Below are 7,002 nucleotides of genomic sequence, written 5' to 3'. Positions count from 1 at the left end.
CTTACGCTGAAAAAATTAAAAGACCTCAGGGGTGTTCAACCTAAAAGCTTGTAAACTCATCTGTTGTAAAATAACCATAATGATCTGCTATTTTTGGTCTTCTGGCAGTTCCTAGTAAAAATGGAACGGACTTTTGGTGAGTGAGCTGTACTAGATAGTAAATCAAGATTTAAAGCCACCTTGAGCAAAGACAAAAACGGAAAGAAACAATTATATGATCACGGAGGTGAAATCTTCCTCGTGAATGCTCGAGTTGACGTGACATTGGCAACCTCGCCAAGCGGTGTTGTAGCAGCCAATGGGGGGCAGAGGACACAACTGAGAGTAATGGCCGCTCCATGTCATCAACCTCACACTGGTTACAACACACTGCCATGTTTGCTCTTTTTCTCCGGTTTAATTCCTTCTGTTTGTTTGTTTGTTTGTTTGTTGACCTTGCTATGTCAGCTGACCTCCCTCCATCCAGGGCCGTGAAGAGAGGAGGGGGACGCTGACATTTCTGCATGGAGAAGAAACAAAACAGCATATACAAAATGGCCCCCGCCCCCTCCCCTTAGATACTTTTAGCTCCAAAATATGTGCGTGCCTTGGATGTCTATGGCTGTCCTGACGGTTCTCTCCCGCCACTGCCAAAAAAGTGTCACAGCATTGTGACAACTTCAGCGACTACAGAGGCAATGGGTGACCCATGGTCGACGGAGGGGGCTGCCGAATCCCCCACCTACCCTGGAACCTGACAGATGTCATATACCTCCTCCATGGGCACCTTCTGTTTCCTGTTCACCTTTCTCCATCCTGCAGCGTTAGGGCTCCTGTCTCTACCTCGTCAAAGTGCACACACACATATAAACAGGCAAAGAGCAAGGAGGGACACCATCTTAAACCACCGTGGGGTTTCAGTTGTTGGTATGTTTGGATGGACGTTATTCGCAATGAATATTTCCCACTTAAATGAACATCTTGAGTGCACAGCTGCACCACCATATCCTTCCAGGCAGTGTGTTTTTGATAAAAGCCTAACATTGGCTTGATGCTTCCATTTTATTCAGTTCATCTGTTTGCACGGAATCGTTTTATTTATTTATGTGTTTAAATACTTGTTTTAATAGACAGTCTTGCGTCTGTGCTCTCTGGCATTCATAGCGCCTTCTCAAGGGTCGTTTCCTGTTATTTACTAAAGGATTTTTTACTGAGAACAGTTGGTATTTTAGTCTTAGCACACCCCACTCAAAACCTGTTTGCACAGATTTTCCCATCATCTTTCAGAGCAGTTTGACAGAAACACTTCAAAAATATGAGATTCTGCCTCGTTCCATTGTCTTATATCAAACATGTCGCCTGCCCACTCTTTGAATAACAAGTCCAACATAGCAAAAAAGCTCTCATGGTATTAGATTTCCATAAAGCTTCTGCTGGCTGCCTCCTTGCAGACATTGTGCATCATCCACTCCAAAAGCTCTCCTCGATGGAAATGTGCAGACTAAATCAGATCATGGCGCTAGATAATGTTCACTTCTCACTCTGAAACATTGACACGGGTACAAGGCAAAGGGGATCCTGTGACTAAACCATCAGTCATGCTGACATTTGGCACGGGTGATGGATATTCTAATTTCCATTTTCTATACAGGTACAAAGGATGGATGACGATTACTCGTTGGCAAGGTTATTTCAACTAAACAAAGGAGGAGGCCTGCAGCATCACTGGAAAGCAAGAAAAGTCATTTGACTGTTAAAGCTCACATTTGGGACTTGTACCGACAAAGTAAACATCAGCAATTGGAAAAAGGTGTTGCTAACACAACAATCGTCTTGGTTCCGAGGGGACCTGTAACAGGTTCGACAGTCGCTTGCTTCTATGACGGGCCTGACACCCTCACCTCATTTTCACGCAACCTGTTTCTCACATTTTGTCATTGTCGCCACCTCCATAATTATTTCTTGAGCATACTTTCAGTGTGCAGTTCAAACTGCATAGACCACAATTTATTTACAACAGCATCCTCCTCAGGCAGACTCCTCCAACGCTTATCCGTCAAATTCTTCAAAGACCGAGTCGTGCCAGTGATGTGCTTGATGAAATCCTTTGACATATCAGCGCTGTAGGCTTGTTTTGCTCTCCACAAGTTGAACTTTTTTCTTTCTCTGCTTGGAACAAGTTTCATTATGCTGAGCTCAACTCTTGCCAACACCGCATATTATATATACACCAATTGGAGGATAAAGTACATATAGTTTTGCTACTACTCTAAATGGCTAAATGTGGTGAAATTATTTACGGTCCATCTTTTGTGAACATGTCTCTTCCTTTACACTGAACAGTCACATTTTAAGCATATATTTGTAAACAACATAATAATAATAATGATGTTCATCAACGTGAACATTAAATATCTTTTGTATTTGAAGTGTATTCAGTTGAATATGGGGTTTGTAGCTACATGAGAATAAAAATGTTAAACTCTTGCTATATGATGCAAACGTGAGAATAGTTAAATTAATACCACACTGACAAAGTCAATTACAACATTTTTCTTTTGATAGAGCTGCGGATTTGTCTGTGGTCTAATGTTGTGGTGTGTTTGTGCATGATTAATAGTAAAGACGTGAAAGTTTGCTCGTGTTAGCAAACGCGGCAAATGTTGCTTTTTTTTGGCAGCATTTATTTAGGGTCACAAAAGGTTGCAAAGACATTCGCTAGACATTCCCAGAAATTTTTAAAAGTCACATTTTTTCTTGTTGCCATGTTTCAAAATTTATTGCATGAACACGTCTTGCAACCTTGAATGAACCCTGATAAAAAAACAACACCACGTGTGCAAACCTTCACCGCTCAGTGAGATACAGGCTTAGAACAGATTTTGTGATTTGGTGTAACATTGTATCCTGATTTATAGGTGCTAACTGCACTTAGCTCCTCTGCAGGACAATGGACACAAAGCATTTCCTTTGTGATTTTCAGTTCATCCTTTCACAGCTGACACCGGACAAGAGCATTCATAAAGCATCCAGCACTTGAGACTTTTCATAGAACTGAGATCTCTCTTCCACCTCTGTCCTTCTGCCTCTCTCTCACTATCACACTTTATCTCTCACTCTCCATCCACCCCCCACCTCCTGTGTCCAAAGCTGTCCACCCTGCCATCTGTCATGTACTGTTTATGAGCCTTTTTGCTTTTGTGTCTTGATGACCACTGTCACAGAGAGATACCCATTACCGATGCGGCCCTGATGAACGATGTTACCCAGACGCGTGGCTGACACCCTTGTGTCCTTGGCCGCAGAGAACTCTGTCTGGCTAGCCTTCTCGGCCAGTAAAGAATGAGGACAGGGGGACCTAGGGGAACGACTGAGGACCTGTCCGTTATCCTGTCGACAAGATGCTCATATTTCCCTTTTCTTCCCAGCGCCGTCTCTCATTTCCTCTTATCCGGCCAATGAAACTCCAGGGCTGGTCAGCAAGGCAACAGCGATGATGCCGTCATTAATCGTAAAAGTGTTGAATAGTGTCCTTACCGCTCACCTGAATACATATCTACATCTCCACAGATGCAGTTGGGGAGCCAGACCCCCTCTAGAGGCTGCCACAAGGGTTAATATAGGTGAGAAAATGATGAATGTGCTGTGTGATTTCATCTGTTGAATTGAATTGTTTGTTTGTATGTATCTTTTTGCAGGCTGCGCAGCCACTACAGGCAAGTTTTTATCACACTGTATTGTGTTAAATGATTCATTTACCGTGCGCTTATATATGCTATTGTTAAAACAGTGTTGTGAAAATGCTTTCGGACTTGGCCACAACCATCCTTACATCCTTGGTCTTATTTTTAGAGATTAAGAGATTTTAACACACACGGTGCACTTTGTAAGTCTATGATCACATTTATTTTACCATACAGTGTTTGGATGATCTCTCATGCCTATAACGTTCCGGTTAAATATTTGCCAATAAGAAAACCATATTCCACAAATACAAAAAGATAATAATCCACTTATGTATTTAATTTCTGTATCATTTTTCCTCATTCGAGTTGTGGTTGATCTGGAGCCTATCCCAGCAAATTTTGGGTGAGAAGCTGGAACTTGTTGCCAGCTACTTGCAGGACACAGAGACAAACAAGCATTCACAGTCAAATTCATTGTCACATGTTTATTTTAGAACAGGTGAACTCAAATACATATCTTTAAAAGGCCACTGGCAATTTGAATGAGTCACAGATCTGTTAGGCCACATGCGATCATATTGTAAAATTACAAATCAAACGACATTCATTCAAAACTACAAAATAAAATGTCATTTCCATTTTGATACGTATATATTGGACTGAATACTTGACGAAAACTGAGAGATTTGCCTCATCTTAAGCATCATTTCCTGTTTTTGTCTGCCTTCAAATAACGTGTCCATCAGTTTAGTCATTGATGCTTTCCTCCTTTCTGATTGTGAGAATAGCTTCCAAAATCTCTGAGCACTCTGTTACACTGCACCCCCAATCCCAAGCAACACCTGTTAGCCCCCGCTTTTTCCTATCCAACCCCCCAATTACGGACAAACTCTGCCGCCGTTAACTACTCAATCAAGTTTATAGATGACACCTTCATTACAATTAATCAGAGGGACTTGATGAATAACATTATTTCGCCCCTTCATTAAGACTTACACAAGTGCTGCTGCCACATATCGTAATTTATATCCCACTGCATTCTGGCGCTGATGATGGACAGAGGAACAGACATATTGCCATTTGCCCATATCCAAGTGCATGCACAAGAAGGATAAATGAGTGGGCATGAGAGTGTGGAGTACAAAAATGGCCTCAATAAACACATTCCCAATCACTCTGTCATGCACAACTCAACAGCTTCTGCAGAGTTTAATAAATGACTTTAATTGGCTGTAGAGACAGGCTAGCGAAAGGAGGCTCAAATATTCCATTTTGTCTCCCTTCTTGTCTCTGTCACACACGTGCACGCACATGCAGGCACACTCTTGAATGAAGCCATCTCTTTACCTTTACTCACAGTTCCTGGGTCTGCTGTGGCTAATTAGTTGAGTGGGGTTTTAGGTTTGGTAATTAGACAGAGGCAGGAGTGACGGGGGCTGTGGGAGTTGGGGAGTTGAGGGTGTCTGACTGACTTGCAAGGAAAGAAACTGGACTGTCTGGCAGCGCCAACAGCCAGCCCAACAACGTCCCTTAGGCATCTGGCGGCCCGCACAACAGCGATGATGTCTTTGTTTCGTGCCACATGTTACAGCGGGCTAAAACCTGAATTACAAAAATAAAAGCAAATTAATAATGAAGAGAGACAGAACATCTTGTTTTTGAATTGGACACTATCACCTGGAATGGTAAATTTTAAAATAATTGATTTATCTGTCTTGTTTATGGGTACCAGACTAGTTTTGATACAACTAGCAAGTTGTTTCTATTACTATATAAACGTTACACAATGAATAAATCGTTATGTATATTCTTATTACAAGACATACGTATATATCCAAAGTTTCCTGTTTTAACTGACCCCAAGAATTAGAACAACATTTATGTTAGTGTGATTGCACTTGTGCAGTGTTTCTAATAGTGTTGCCTTGTTTTTAAATACAGCTGTTTTTTAATACAAATTCTAAAACTTACAGTATTGCAGCATGATGCAGTGAAGTACTACATAACATTCTCTATATTTAATATTTATTAGCATTTTGGCTAGAATTCTTGCAGTTTAAGTGTTATTATTTTTATCCCAATGTGTTTCAATAGTCAACACCTTTATGTAAAATTTGGCATGCCTTGACCCTGCTAATAGATCCCGTCTACTGTACAGTAACTTGAAAGCTGTTTAAAAAGATTGGATGGATTGATCCAGGATGCAAAAGACATATTTATCCAAAAAATATATTATAGCCAAAGAGAGCAAGCTATTTTCAACAATTTAGACTGATCAGTCATCTGTAAAAATAAAAAAAAACGCGCACGCACACGCGCACACACACACACACACGCACAATTTGTCAAGTGCAAAATAAATTTTAAAAATGTCACTAAATGTTGCGTAATAAACTATAAGGACATTTTCACTATAATTACACTTTGTTTTAAAAAAATGTAATATTAGTTATTTTTTAAACACTTATTTTATTTTAAAGACTCTTTCAATTAGTGTTTTTGTGAATTTTCATTAGCTATAATAAACCTAATTCTTCTATGGGTAGTAGCACAAAATTTATAAGTGAGACAACTCATGGAATCAATAAACACAGCTTCACCGTTGTACCAAAACTCTCTTAAAAAGATTATTGCAGTCTTTAATGTCTTGTTTACTCCCAGCAGTTCCAGGTTACTTCCCGATGTAGCCAGTAAGAAACCTCTTTCTGCAACACAATCCAATTAAATAAAGAGTGTTGTCTCTCCAGGTTCCTGTGTTCTCTAATTGGGGCTGTGACTGCTCACTAATCAGCCGAGGTACAGGTTGGCCCTGGAGGACGCAAAGACAAGGCTTCTCCTGTTAATTGAAGAGTTGCTAAACCTGGCCTCCTCATTGCCATGCAACATAGATGCAAACAGCAGCCAAGCATGCTAAATCTATCTAAACATCCATGTGCATCGCCATCATCTCCCCTCTCACCTTTTGTCGCTGTTTCTTTTTCTTTTATTCCATAATGCTGAAACAACAGGTGTGTTGCTGAGGTGAGTGTGATAATTAAACGATCACCCGCTTGTGTTTTTGATCAACTTGTTCGGTTTCACTTGCACCTTAATTATACATTTTACCCCAGTAAGAAGAGATCAACTTTGAATTGATAATTATGCATGTACCGTATTTTCCGGGCTACAAGGCACACCTAAAAACCTAAAATCTTCTGAAAAGCCGACAGTGCGCCTTATAGTCCAGTGCGCCTTATATATGGACCAAATTCCTAAATTTAAACTGGCCCGAAGCATTGTGCCATGAAATCAATCATAAGTGGCCCGCTGAAGACTATCAATCATGAATCAAAAAGAC

Source organism: Syngnathus typhle, linkage group LG10, assembly GCF_033458585.1.
Source record: "Syngnathus typhle isolate RoL2023-S1 ecotype Sweden linkage group LG10, RoL_Styp_1.0, whole genome shotgun sequence".
NCBI lineage: Eukaryota > Metazoa > Chordata > Actinopteri > Syngnathiformes > Syngnathidae > Syngnathus > Syngnathus typhle.
The sequence above is the reverse complement of the archived record's forward strand: the minus strand, read 5'-3'. Positions refer to the sequence as shown.